The sequence below is a fragment of the Xenopus tropicalis genome, chromosome 1 (genome assembly GCF_000004195.4).
Source record: "Xenopus tropicalis strain Nigerian chromosome 1, UCB_Xtro_10.0, whole genome shotgun sequence".
In the NCBI taxonomy this organism is placed as follows: Eukaryota; Metazoa; Chordata; class Amphibia; order Anura; family Pipidae; genus Xenopus; species Xenopus tropicalis.
The window spans coordinates 101,339,967-101,355,219 of NC_030677.2; the positions used below are offsets into that span (position 1 = coordinate 101,339,967).

General features: G+C 37.7%; 1 protein-coding gene across 1 annotated transcript in view; it reads right to left on the minus strand.

Moving 5' to 3' along the window:
- Positions 1 to 14,247, minus strand: part of kank3 (KN motif and ankyrin repeat domains 3) — a 47,357-nt gene extending 33,110 nt beyond the window's left edge. Inside the window, exon 1 of the mRNA XM_002938551.5 lies at positions 14,180 to 14,247. The gene's annotated coding sequence lies outside the window, so the exon portion shown is untranslated. The remainder of the gene's footprint in view (positions 1 to 14,179) is intronic.
- Between the last annotated feature and the right edge of the window lie 1,006 nt (positions 14,248 to 15,253).

Sequence of the window (15,253 nt, forward strand, 5' to 3'; positions counted from 1 at the left end):
TCAGTTCTGCTGCTCAACTGCACAAGAACCATACAGAGCACAGCATCTGTTGCAATTTTTTTTTTTTACTAAAATGATACAAGAAATATTCATTTCAGCTCTGTAGCATGTTGGTGCTACCAGTTTAAATGAGCATATATGGGAAGGGGGTTAAGTAGCCTTGCAGTTATTTATTTGTAAAAAATGTTTGGAATCATGTATGATTTTCCTTCCACTTCTCGCGTGTACACCACTTTGTATTGGTCTTTCACGTGGAATTCCAATAAAATTGATTCATGTTTGTGGCTGTAATGTGACAAAATGTGGAAAAGTTAAAGGGGGACGAATACTTTTGCAAGCCACTGTATAAATTTAAATTCTTTTTAGCACTTATGTTTGTGTTCATAAACCCCTTGTGTTCATCCAATTTATAATCTGTTGCGTTACAGTCACCACTAAACTGAATTATGGTAATAACACACATTACATTAAAAGAATATTTTTGCATATTAAAAAATAAAAACTTTTCAAACATAAACACCGCATGCATCCATCCTGCTGCTGGCACACCTACATGTGATCATTCTGCTGCTCAAGGCCATGCAGTCAATATAGCTTTTTAAGTGTGCACAAACAACAATTTTTGCAAACATGGCCAAAGAAATGAAGAATATTGGGGGTGGGGCTGGATAGATTAACCTATTTGAAATTGCTAATATTCTTTTCAGGGTTACCTGTTCTTTTATCACCATGCTATGGGAGTAACAAAATAGGGGACATCTTTTTAGTTGGAAAGTTGAACCTATCTGAAGTTGCTAATATTCTCTTCGGTGTAACCTGTTCTTATATTACCATGCCATGTGCATAACAAGATGGGGCTAAAATTGTATTGTACCATGGGCCAGAGGAAATCTTACTCACGATCCCTAGTGCCCCAAATGTATAAATCATTGGTCCCAGATCTGGGACTAACAATCCCCAGTGCCCCAATAAATATTTTATGACAAATCGACAAATTTATCAGCACTGATTGATGTGTTATTTTTTTTAAAAACTTTCCTTGTCCAAACCGTTAGTCCAAGATTTAAATTGCATGCAGGAATTTAAGATTTTTACAATTATTTTCTTCTCTAGTGCTTAAAAGTAATCAGAACAACTAGGGGGGCATTAAGTATGTGCAGGGCACAGTGCTAACGATAGGAAACCCATAATGTTTTTGTACTTTCTACATGCCGGGCAGTGCACAAAAATAGCTGCAAGTTTTATTTAAAAAGTTTCATTTGGCAGGCATTGTTTGGCAGTGCGGTATTCATTAGGGTTAGGCGGGGGCAGGGTCAGATGGGGGGTACAAGGCCCACTGGGGCTACCACCCCAGGGGCCCGCACCTCCCAAGTTGCACCTGCCCAACGTCTTCCCCTGAGTGAGAAACTTACTTTCATCGCGTTAGGGGAGGCAGCAACAGCTTTTGCACCTCCTAGTGCTCTTGTGCTTCACCTTCCCCCTTTGGGGGCTTGGTAATTGACCTTTGTAATGTATTAAATTGGAATAATTCAGGTCACTGATTTGTTCCAAAATCAGTGATCTTGGTTACTGAGGTGCTGCTCAAAACAATTTCTTTCTAAAACATTTAAAAAAAAAAAGAACTAAAAACATCATTATTTCTGGGGTATTATTTAACACAATAAATTTTCTTGAAGTTGAACTGCCCCTTTAATGTCAGGACATGGCAGTTACCATTTCATATATAATTAGTATTTCAACAGAAATAACCCAGGGATCACTAATTCAGACTGTTTCTATTGTAAACTGCAAGGCATAATTATCACTGTCAATGATCTACTAATTATTGCCTTTAAATGGCAGTATACTGGAATTAATTATACTCTACAGTGCATAGTTCAACTGCCTACAGAGCTAAGGGATTTTCTAAAAGTATTTTTTTGTTTGAAGAATACAACAAAGGCCTCATTTATTAATGTTGGAACAAGATTACATTTTTCAAAAACAAGTACAGAAGCACTGCTTTTTTTTACCCTTGTGATGTACTCCTGTGATGTACTCCTAGAACTGAGTGTAAAGGGTTGCCTTATTTAATTTCAGCAAATTCAGAGCTTGAGTGCCCCTGGGTACTGGAGAAGATCTCTCTCCATATGAAAAAAACATGAATGAATGTATATTGCAAAGTTGGTTATTTTAAGAAACTCTGTCAAAATCCCTTGGGTGCCCGTTAGCTCCCTTTAAAACTGTCCACAGCAGCCCCCCCATCTTTGTTTTTCTTAGGCTATGTTTTGTGTGCCAGAGGCACTGCACATGCGCAGTGTACTCTGGGCTGCTCCTTAGAAGTTAAGCTTTGAAAATGATCAAAATATGAGACAGGTTACATCTGTAATAAAAGCAGGTTGGCTATTAAATCACTCTGATGCAGAATGAATTGATTTCTATTCTGCTAAGTAATGTAAATCTTAATGAGCTACCAATCTGACTCATATAAATTGAACATGTGCTTTACCGTCATCAACGTCATCATTGACCACAATAACCTAAAGGGAGCAGCTTGAAATGTCACTAAAGACTTTAATTTTCAGAGCCTTTTATTATGTATTTAAATGTCACCAGGCAATTTAAATTGAAGGGCCTCTACAGGGAGGCATATGGGAAAAGGCCTACAATGCGTGTATGGGGGGGGTTGAAAGCTGGCTTTCGTTCCACTTAAATAGCATGTTATTAAATTGTTGACTAGTATTGTAAACCAACAAGATTAGCTAGAAAAAGTAGAGAGGATAACAACTGAGGTTAAATATTAGAGGTACTGGAGGAAGCAACTGATGGATGAGGTATGGGAGAATAATTATTGTATCAGCTAAGAGTGGAAAACATAAAACAATTGTAAATTTGGTATCAGGATTCAGATGGTGCATTTAATAGAGATGCTTGGAAGGGGTTGACATTGACTTCATGCAGCCCACGTGCTGAACACTTTTAGATACTGAGGTAGCATTTTCGTACATTCTATGAGGAAGCCAATGGACATGGTTTATATGTCCGTACATGAAATAAAAGGTGATTTCTATTAGGAATATAGTTGTTTTTCTGATTCCTTAATGTACAAAAGATTTTTCCAGAGGAAATTAAAAGTATAGAAATAGACGGTGTTCTCACTCCCAGACAAATTTCACTTTATATCCCATAACAGCCAATATTTCTGTAGAACAATGCACATACTGTTTTTTCTTCCATGCATCTCTATAGCTGCTTTGTTTTGCCCTGAGCCCTACACAACTGCCCTACACACTGCCAAGCGACAGAACAGATGTTTGAATAATCATTTCTTTGAAGAGATTAAAAAACTGAGTAATCACTCTGATATTTTTATGAAAGCCACTAAGAAACTGGAAAAAAAAAAAAATCAGCAGTCTGTCTTAGCAATGATATGATTGCCTTAATTACACATAAAGATCCTGTGTTAGTTAATCATTCTAGTTGTTTTTTTCTTTTACTGATAAATACATCCCAATCACTAAATGAATAAAAATACAGTATCCAAACACATAAAAACATAAAAGTATCAGAATGACTTGCCCCAGTTTATGTTCTTCTAGCACTGCTTAATTTTTTTAGGTATAGGGCTTATGGCTGCTGTGCCACTTCTCACAGCCAGCAGACCTATGCTACTGAAGTGTTCTCCAAACATATTTTCCATGATCCTCTTACGGGGTTCTTCTTTTAGAAGAGATCTCTTCCAGGTCATTATGAAAGAGCCTTTAGAATAGCAGGTGTATGAAGTACCCTGCACCACAATGAAATGCTTTACTTGGGGACTGCATCTTAGACACGAAGAAGGTGGCCAATGCAGAATGAATGTGGTAGGTAAAAGTTAAAAGCTGTGAGAAACAGCACAGAAACCATATGATTATAAGAAAAAAGTAATGCTGAACCAATGAGCATAACACTGGAATCTGTAAGTATGCCTCCAGCCTTACAATGATGCTATTACAGAAAATTATGATTCTGCTATTTGTCCATTGGTTTGTGGCTTCGTTCTTTTTGGGTTCAATAACCGTATTAGCAATTGGAACAAAACTTCTGAGGTACTATGCTCTTATCCAGGAAGAGGTCAACAGCTGATACTCCCTCTGTGTGCACTTTCCCTATGTATCTGTAGCCATCGCCATCAATGTTATTTTATGGTTTTTTATAATTAATTTGGACATAGAAGTTCGCAAGTGAGCACACTTATGCATGTGGGGTGGGGTGGCAAAAGGCACAGAAATAGGGGTAAGTGAAAGAAGAGGTACCTGCCTGGTGCCCACCCACTGTTGCGCCCTAGGCAGGTGCCTCTTCTGCCTACCCCTAGTTCCGGCCCTGCATAGAAAGCAACAATACTGTTCAGGGACCATACTCTGAGAAGGGAGGTTGGCACTTACATTTTGTTGACTAAGCATCCATCCCTCACCCACAACAACCTTCTAATCTATCTTTCCAATCTTTTCGTTATCCCACAGCATGTGATCATATGCAACAAAACATGGACCTAGGAATATATTTTAAAATTTTAATGGCAATGATAAATACCTCAGCTAAAATATATACAATAATATATAATATATTTAGAGTCCTTTCAGGGCTGGGTCTAGGAGTAGTCAGCAGAGGCATGTGCCTAGGCTAGGGCATAATTGAGGGAGTGGATCCCAATAACAATGGTGTTGGTAAAGCAAGATGAGTCAGTGAGCAAATGTGCATGCATGCAACCAATGGGTGGTGTTGGGGGTCAAGTAATATTGCTTTGCATGCCAATACCACTTGGCTTAGATCTGGGTCTCATTATGAATGTTAGCATTTTTACTGAAACTCTACTCCTCACACAGTTTTCTAGAACACACATTTTCCTGGGTCTTTGACCAAAAATAATCTTTTTCTAACAAACTGCTTTCTTTATCTAAACTCTCTGTCTATATATATATATATATATATATATATATATACAGCAGTCCTTAAGTATGCAAAAATTCATCTGTATTAAAAAGATTGAAAGCAGCATACAAAAATACATGTGACTTTTTGGGACTCAAGTCTCTTTCTCAAACATGATATATACTCCCAAATATACATGTCATGTTTGAGAAAGTGACGTAAGTCCCAAAATATCACATGTATTTTTGTATGCTGCTTTTAATCTTTTTAATACAGATGGATTGTTGCATATTTAAGGGGTGCTGGTGACTTTTGTTTTGTATGTATGTATTGCGGAATGATGCAGAAACATTGGGGTATTGTAAATATATATACAGTATATATATATATATATATATAAAAAAGGTTCTCACAACAGCACCTCACTCCAAAATGCTAATAAATAGCCGCCCATGTGCACGGAATAGAAAATAAAACACAGCCAGCACCAAGGGTCTTATAGTTCAAAACAATCTCAAGTGTATTGCATGTATAACCGACGTTTCGGTCCCTTTTGAAAAAGGTCCCAAAAGGGACCGAAACGTCGGTTATACATGCAATACACTTGAGATTGTTTTGAACTATAAGACCCTTGGTGCTGGCTGTGTTTTATTTTATATATATATATATATATATATATATATATCCCTGTTCCCCACACTGCAATTGTTTTCATACAGTATGTGACGGTAGTCACTTCCTGACCTGTATTTACACTGATTTAGGACTTTATCGAGAAATATTTTGTCTCTTGAATTAAACGCTGTAAAAAACTGTTTTCGTTAAGATTAACAGTGTATAGCCGGATACTTTTAAAGTCTGAGTAACTTAAAAGAACATTTAGATATTTATTCAGCTTTTCACTCCACATACAAATAGGAAAGAAGAACAATAGCAGGAAATCCTTAGGAAATGCTGAAGTCTATGGTGACTCATTTAAGATACTTCAAAACAACAGCTTGTGATTCTATTTCTCTGCCTCTTTGCACACATTGCACAGGGTAGGTATAGCAATGTACCCATCATACGCTCTCAAAAATAATCTTTGAAGTGTCAGTTATGCTCAAAAGATAACCTCAGTCATGATATTCTTTATTTTGTCACACTGTTTAAAACAGTTAAAGTGGCAGTATGCCCCCTATTCAACATGAGTTGAATGAATAGGGCTTGGGCTGAACATAGTATTGGCCTATGTTTTAATTGCAAAATATTCATGGGTTTTGTTATGCCTTGAGCTACACAAAGCAAATTAAAGCTACTCAATGTTTGGTTCTTGACAGGTAAAATTAGATTACCAGAGTTAATTTAATCCTGTTGCATAATGGACTTCTGATTATCTGAGATCAAAATGGCCAAACATGGTGTAGCTTTAATTTCCCTGTTTAGCTCAATAAACAAAAAACATTTGTGTGATTAATGTATGATTAAAATGTATGTCCAACACAAGACATGTTCACTGAACAAATGCTTTAAGGAGTGTATACTGGCCCTTTATTAAAGTGTTTCTAAGTTGCCTGAAATTTGCCACATTGCACTTATATACTTTTGTCTACCCACATAAGCATAACGCTAGTCATACAACATACACACACATTTTTCACCTAGTTCAATTGAATTGCAGGGCTTAATTGTGCCTCTTGCACTCTAGCCCATGTATTCTTAAGGACAATTCATGTGCTTAAAAAATCGCTTTCTGTAGAAATGAACAGAACTGGCAGGCACTCAGAGGAATTCCATGATCAAACCTGTAAAATCAGTAACCTTCATATGTGCACTATCCATTATAGGCTGACTGATAGCCTGGACAAGGTGTGTATTTATAGATGTACTAAAGGCACAGAATTATTATTATTAATGTGTTTGGATAGCTCCACATGTAAGAAACGTGTGATCAGTGGTCTATTCACCAATGTTAAACTGTGATCCATTTTTCTCCATCTAGTATAATGCTGTCTGACACACAGTTGTCATGTTGCCACATGACATTTTCCCAGCAGTTAAAATTATCTTACATTTACTATTCTTTTCCTCACATTCTGGAGTTTTGTTAATGATTTTGCTCATTTATCAAAGTAGGTCCTACTTGCCTTGATGCATGTTTGTGCCAAAAGGAGTGATCCAGCTTTGAGCAGTTGATTTCCATTGTACCCTATTGGTTAAAGTTTGCTTAAAATTCTATCATTAAAATGGTTTGTAAAGTCACACAAAATGTTATGAGTTGTGCTAATTTTACACAATGCAAGTCTATGAGATGGTAAAACCTTTTGCCCAAGTTTTCGCTCATGTAAAAATGCAGGGGGTAAAAGGAAAAATTCAGGAATCTTGCCCTGAATTTTTTAAAACTTACATTTCAGAAAAACAGTAAAAAAAAGTAAAAAACAGAAAAAAAAGAACACATTTTTTAAAAAGGGTTATAATTTGTGGTGCATTATTTAAAAAACAATAAGATGTATGAAGTCAGTTTTCAGAAAGAAGACTGCAATCACTGAGCTTGGCACCCCCAGTGATTCTACCTTTCCTTCTACATGATAATTTGCCAACATTTTTTCACTCACAAGGCAACATTATTTTCCAAAATTTTAGCACTAGTTAGTAAACTGTGTGCAAAATTACAGGCAGTTTAATTATGTGGTTAAATTGTGCAATGCTATAGTAAGTATGTGTACAATTCTGAGCCTACCTAAGAACTTAGCATTATGCCTATCCATTGTAAATAAGGCATCATATATGCACCAGTAGTACTTTTGTTGGCTCATCTGGGGCAAGGCTCTGCTAGCAGAATTTAAGAGAACTTAAATGTGCAAACAGTGCAGACAACTTCACTGCTAAACATTGGGGGGAGGAATTACACCTAGGATAGACCTTCTGGTTTTTAATGAGTTTGTATTTTACAAAAAATGTATCCAAGGAAACCAAAACTAAGAGAAACACATATATAATAATTAGTACTGCAGTCATGATGAAGACTTTGTTCAGAACAAGACAGGAACAAAAAACTTTTTATTGCCCTTTCCATTCCCAATTCAGTAAACAGCGGATGATTTTATACACACTTAAAAAGATCAATCCCCTCAATAAATAATACATGTCTGTTAAGGTGGCCATACACAGGCATATTTAAGGTACCAAACTGGCCCTTTCAGGCAGATTCAGCAGTTTCTCTGCCTCTGTGGGCTCCTCTAACTTGTCTACCTGACTAACATCTGGGCAAAAATTGCCCACATGTTGATCAGGCAGGTTTGATTTTCGCTTAAAATTGAGGACTGCATCTGCACAGTGATGCAGTTCTCGTATGAATGCCTGTATAGCAGCAATTCAGATCCAATTGTTGGCCCGAGGGCCAAATGATCAGATCAGCCCAGTATTGCCCACCCATATCAGTGCAAGATCCATTTGCTTGGCTACCTCACTAATTTAGTGGATCCTTGGCCAGCTTTACCTGTCAGCATCAATTTTATGCTGTTTACAACCTGCAAGCTGAAAGAGAAAGCATGCCCAGCACATTTTTTTCTTTTATTTTTTTCCCTTTTGACCAATGGCTTCTCGGTGCAGGACTGGAATTGTCAGCCCTTGTTTTGAGAAGAAGGCACAGAAAAACAAGAAGGCAGAAAGAAGAAGGCACAGAAAAAAAAATATATATATATAGTTTAAGCTTTTTCTAATCACATATTTATCAATTAGATCTGCCAGCTGCCAAGTTATACCTTCCCACTACTGCAAACAACAATTCCCAAGATCATCAGGCAGCCACTGAGGAAGACAGTAGGGATAAATTATGTTAGGAAAAAAGAGGAAAATAGTAGGTTAAATATGGAAATGGAAGAGGAGTAAAAGTGTTATAAAAAGTAAGTAAAAGCAAGCTTGCCCACAAACACATTATTCTTTCTGAATGTTTCACATGATAGCTAGATCAGAAAAAAAAAACAAATATGAGGAGCACCTCTAAACTACAAATAAAAATAAAGTTGCTCTGTAGAAGAAAATGGTATCCCAGTCATTAGCTTAATAACTTATTCCCACGTCAGGCACAAATCTTGCACAAAGGAATACAAATATTTAAAAAAAACAATTAATAAAGTGTGTTCATGAGCACTTTCCCCAAATCAACTTTAACTGAGGTTTTGCGCAAGTCATGACACCATCTAGCACAATTATGAGGTGCACATAAAATTTTGTAAACACACAATAATTTATACTCAGATCCGCCCTCTGTAAGGACAAAATAATTTTTTTGCATAAGCAACCAAGCAGTCTACAATAAAACATTTGAGAATACACTGTGCTATAGCACAAACCCCTCAGTATTCCCTCTTAGTAGGGTACTCCAATCAAGGGCCCAAAAGAAACAAATGTGCAATGGGCAGGGTTTTTATATGATGGGGCAGATCAGGGGTGTGTCCATATGTTAGTGGGGAATTTTTCATTTCATTTTAATTCTACCTACTGGCAGGGCCTATCATCGAACAGAACCTCAGTGACAGGTGGGCTAATAACTGGGGCCCCCGAGGGTAAGGGCATTCTATGGGGGATTTGGAATATGTAGGCTGAAGTCAGGTTGAAGACAGTCGACTACTGTCGACTACACTTTTTTTTTAAATCTCAAAGTAGTCAGCCAGATCAGCAGGAAAATAGGGGACCAGGCTTAGGTAACTATTTTAAACCATATTATTACATTAAAATCATGAAAAGATTGCATATTTTTAACTGATGTATATTGCAAAGTTGCTTGAAATTATGTTTCCTTTTTAAAAAGCTTGAGTTGTGTTTGGGTGCAGTTTCCTTTTATATATTATTCAAGAGCTAAATAACAGTTTTATTGCTTTCAGCTAACAGCCTTTTAAAAAAAGTAAATGTTGTTAGATAGCTTTGATTTCAAAACAAAAGTATGGTCAAGAATAAAAGGTCTTTGGAACACAGTGCTTAGGGAAATAATATATTTACTATTGCAAAATATAAGGTCCATGACCATATGAAGGTATGGGGCCAAAAGTTGGTTGCTTTACTTAGGTGCCTAGGTGATTTCCATGCACAATATGTACAATATAATCATCAATTCAAATATATAGGGAACCCCTCTATAATCCAACCCTTTCCTAAGGCAGTATCTATGTGCTCTATGGTTTAAAGCAGTGCTGTCAAACTTATTACATGTAGTGGACTGATTATTTCTCATATAGTATTTTTGAAGGCTGGATTAAATTAAAATGAAGATGTCTCACAGGAAGTATATGGAGCCTTTAAACAGAGTAGGGGCCACGTCCGGCACACGGGCCTCCAGTTGGACAGCTCTGGTTTAAAGGAAAATGATACCTTCAGAAAAAATAATTAATGAACAAATAATTTAAAATACACATCAGTAAATATTGCCATTTTACGTCCTATAGCTTAGGCTATGAAACAAATCATTCATATACTGCAAGGTCCTCTGTATAAGCAAACCCAAGCCTTCCCCCTGCTAAGGCCTGAAAAAAGTATGTTCAGCACAAGCCCTATTCATTGAACCAGTATTGAAAAACAGCAGTATACTCCCCCTTTAATGACACATGGGTGTGTTTTGACACTCTCTGTGCTAAGGCAGAAAACAGCAGTGGTCAAAACAACCCTATTCTCTATCGAATGCTTCCTATAGCAAACTGGCCTGTGACAGGTGTTCTACACCTTACAACCATCCATTGCATTAGTCTGTTGTCACCACAAGGTCTTTAACCTGCAAGCATATTACCCTGCATAAAACACTGACAAATGAAAAAGAGAAATTAGTTACACGACAGGCTAATCTTGCACAGTACATTTTCCATCTACTGCGAATGACAGGTTTATAACATGAATGCAACATCAGAAAATACTTTTCTGTCTTTTGTAAGCATCCAAGCCACATCAGTGCAAATCTGACAAGATTCAGATCAGAACAGCTGATTCTTTTCATAAATCTTATAATCTTCATACAGTTTCCCCTCTGCTTTCCAAACCAACAAAAAAAAAATTTTAAGCAATTATTACAGTCAAGTTTGCAGTTACAAAACACTTCTGGCTGCAAAATGCTGTGTTACAAAAACTACAAGCGCTTTAAGAAATATTTGCTAACACTGAAATGTTCAAAGAACACCACCTGTGATAGAAAAAGGGTTAACAACAAAAGCATAACAGCAGTCAAGGCATTACAAAAATATATAAATCTACCCCACTATGTAACAAGTAACCTGCAAAAATGAATCATTAGGTCCATGGGAAGATGAGTGCACAGAGACAAATTAACCTAATACACAATTACCACATGGTGAAACTAATCATTAATGACAGTGACATAAGAGAGCTATGGAGGCACACTATAAGGCTTCACTGCTACTCCAGTAGCAGTTAGGCCAGTGCACTTACAAATGCATGCTGAGCACGTAGAAATGCATATAATATGCTATTGTCTGAACATATGTCAAGACAATGCAGCACGCAAACGCAAATGCAATAAAACACTATTCTGAACACTCAAGAGTACAACCAAAATATAATGGAATCAATTATCTGATGTGTCTAGGTGTGCTCAAACCTACATCTCAAACTCGTGTCAACACACAAAAAACTGCCTGTGTGCAAGAGCTTTAAAAAGGCCAGAAGCCAAGACTACAATAAACTGTTTTACAGTTGAACTTGGCTTGTGATCCATGGCATGTAAAATAAAAAGAAATGTGGGACACAAAAGGTTACAACCAGGTATGAAAAAAAATGAAAACAAACATTCCTCTGTATGGAGTTTCTACTTATGTCTACTGCAAATATTTTTAAATTCCACAAGAATGAATGTCTAAGAGCCAGCCAGTATCAACTTACAAAATTCCAGTTGTTCAAATCCTCATGGAAATTTGTGGTAAGAGGACTATGAATCACACGGATCCTGAATAAAAGGGTTAGGCTCACTACTAAGCAAACAAAAGGTCACCCAATGGGGCTCATTCAGGGCAAATCAGCACCTGGACAATAACTTATGGAAACCAATCAAAATGCTGCTTTCATTGTTCTACCTGCAGTTGGCTGAAACAAAATGTAATCACTGATTGGCTACTACAGGTTACTGTCCAGATGCAAATTTGCTTTGTTTTGACATATGACCCCCAATGTCTCAGTAGGGACCCCAGTAGTTGTAATATCTTTCCCACAACAGTCTCCAGCTGTTGGTGAGATGCTCAGTATGCAAATGGAGATGCACAGGTTGGACATTCCTGAGATAAAATTGTATATTTCAGTACGCAACTGAAAAAATTTAGCACAGAATCATTAGACTATAAAAAACACAACACACCCATCAACCAGAATGAGATTCTGTCAACATTAAGTTCTTGCTCAAATAAATCTGGTTGGTTCCTGGGATGTTCGGAGATCTCCTAAGTAGTAAAATCCATTTACAAAGATTCATTTTCTGGTTTGTTTCTCACAGTGTAATGTACAGAGCTGCCACAATGTTGCCCACTATATAAATATACAAAATACCAATGTCTGACCAATGTTCCCTCTAAAGCGGGCTTTACATGCACCGATGATATCGTATGAAACCTTGTACGATATTCGATGCGAGTACGGGGAGGCGACCGATATTGCAAAAGGCTGCTGATATCGGTCGACTCGCCAATTGGGCAGGTTAAAAGATTTTGATCGGGCGCCATTGAAGGCGCCTGAGCACATATCTGACGATTCAGTCCCGAACGTACGAAAGATCAAAAATTGCCACATGTGTGGCCACCTTAAGGTGTGCGTACGCATTTTGAGGCCAGCGCGCACAACAAATTGTGGTTGCCACAAAGAATTTTGCATAAAAACCGATGATATCGTATGAAACCTTGTACAATATTCGATGCGAGTACGGGGAGGCGACTGATATTGCAAAAGGCTGCTGATATTGGTCGACTCACCAATCGGGCAGGTTAAAAGATTTTGATCGGGCGCCATTGAAGGCGCCTGAGCACATATCTGACGATTCAGTCCCGAACGTACGAAAGATCAAAAATTGCCACATGTGTGGCCACCTTAAGGTGTGCGTACGCATTTTGAGGCCAGCGCGCACAACAAATTGTGGTTGCCACAAAGAATTTTGCATAAAAACCGATGATATCGTATGAAACCTTGTACAATATTCGATGCGAGTACGGGGAGGCGACTGATATTGCAAAAGGCTGCTGATATTGGTCGACTCACCAATCGGGCAGGTTAAAAGATTTTGATCGGGCGCCATTGAAGGCGCCTGAGCACATATCTGACGATTCAGCCCTGAACGTACGAAAGATCAAAAATTCCCACATGTGTGGCCACCTTAAGGTGTGCGCACGCATTTTGAGCCCAGTGCGCACAACAAATTGTGGTTGGCACAAAGAATTTTGCATAAAAACATTTTGTATCTATTCTGACGGGAGCACAGTTTTTAAAAATGCCACACAATTTTAATATGCGGGCACAAATGAATGTTTTAGTGCATGTAGCGGACAAGGAATTAATTAGGTGGGAACATTGTGCCTGACTATTAGTTGATGGTGTATATTGCTTTTTCTAGAAATCCTAACTACTAGAGTTTCGTACATAAAATATTTCACTTACAATGTATTGCTGACAAAAATGGGTTAAATTAAAGTGGTAAAGCCTGAATAAGGCATGATACAAATAAAGAGAATGTTTATAGCCCAATTTTGATTTCTCTAGTATGTGTAACTTGGGTAAGGATGTTACACAGGGCTGCTGCTCTGTGTGCGGCCAGTTTCACTAGTAGAGTTAAGTGCTACTGAGGCCAGGTAACCCTTGGCTCTCCAGCTGTTCCCTGGACCCTCCTGCCAACGAAGCGCCGGAAAGGGGTTGGAATAAGGCTTGGGCTGTAACAGCTGGACTGCCAAAGTTCTCCTAGCGCTGTTAAGCGACAGAACAAGCAACGAGGGTGTGAGCCTTACAAGCGTTGAATACAGTGAGAGCTGGCGGATTCATCCATAGATACGTCCGTAGTTTAGTGAATTAAGAATGAACACACAAGACAGGGAATGAACGCAAAAGTCACAAAGCGAAAGAAACAAATGTGAATGCCCTTGCCAAGAGGTAAAGGAGTTGGGGTTTCCAGAAGAATAAAGACAAAAGCTTTCCTGCATAATTGTTACATAGGGGACATGTTTAAAAAAAATCCTAGAAGCCACAGTAATTACGGTAAAGATTCGGAGTTATCCCGAGGATATGGTTACTACCATTAACCACTTCACCACCAGCACAACTCGCCATTTCTTACCTGCTGCCCGTCCTGCTCAGGACTGTTCAGATGAAGCAGAACGCAAAACTCCGGACAGGCAGCTCCGCCCACCAATGAGGGGCGGGCACTGTAGCGTTTCCTCCAATCGGGCGGGACTTTGGCACCATATATACAAACCGGGGTATGTGTTTGTGAGGTATTACTTTTGGAAGATGTTTTTATCATATTAGTGGTGCATACGTGGTTGTTAGCACTCACAGAAATCTGTTGAGTACCATGTAGCACTATTTCTAGCGTAGCAACAGAAAAATGTGTCATTACATTTTACATTATTATTCACGCCCTGAACCTGTAGTAAAAGCTTGTGAAAACGGTTTACGAATTACAAAGGGTTTAAATTAAGTGATGTGTTTATAAACCTGTGAGTCACTTGTACTGTGAGTTAAGCTTGATTTTATGTGGCATGTTGTGCCACATAAACTACTGAAATACTGAACTAGTATTTCTAGAGAAATATATCTTGCTTTTCACATCTGACAGCAGTGCTTTACAATGTTGGGTTTTTTTTTAATTTATATTTGTATTTTTTGTAAATTGTTCAAATCAATAGGAAAGTTTAAGAAAGCAAGAACATTCCAGCTGTGTGAATTTGGAATAAAAAGCAACAATAGCAAAATAGTTTTTATACATCATTTTTCAATTCTCTGTCAATATTTCGGGTAGAGTTGTACACTGGGCTTCACGGTTGACTAAAATTAATACTAAGTTTATAAATACTACTGATTTTATGTGACAATGCCTAGTGTGTAGACCATAATATGGGGCAATGTTTGCTGAATTTCTACATTGTTGTAGTTACATAGCTTTATGTGTAATCCAACAGGTTTCTCAAAAGGTGTGTTATCTACTGTATATAGACATAACCTATACATTATACATTACATAACTTCCAATTTCTATTTTAAAGGCTTTATCCTACAATTTCAATAGTTTCAGATCGTTGCATTTAAACGTACGGCCGATATCCATACATTTGTTGGAAGAAGACTAAAATCTAAATGTGTATGGCTACCTTTATTAAAGGAAAAGTAACACTAAACTTTTTTAAAAAAA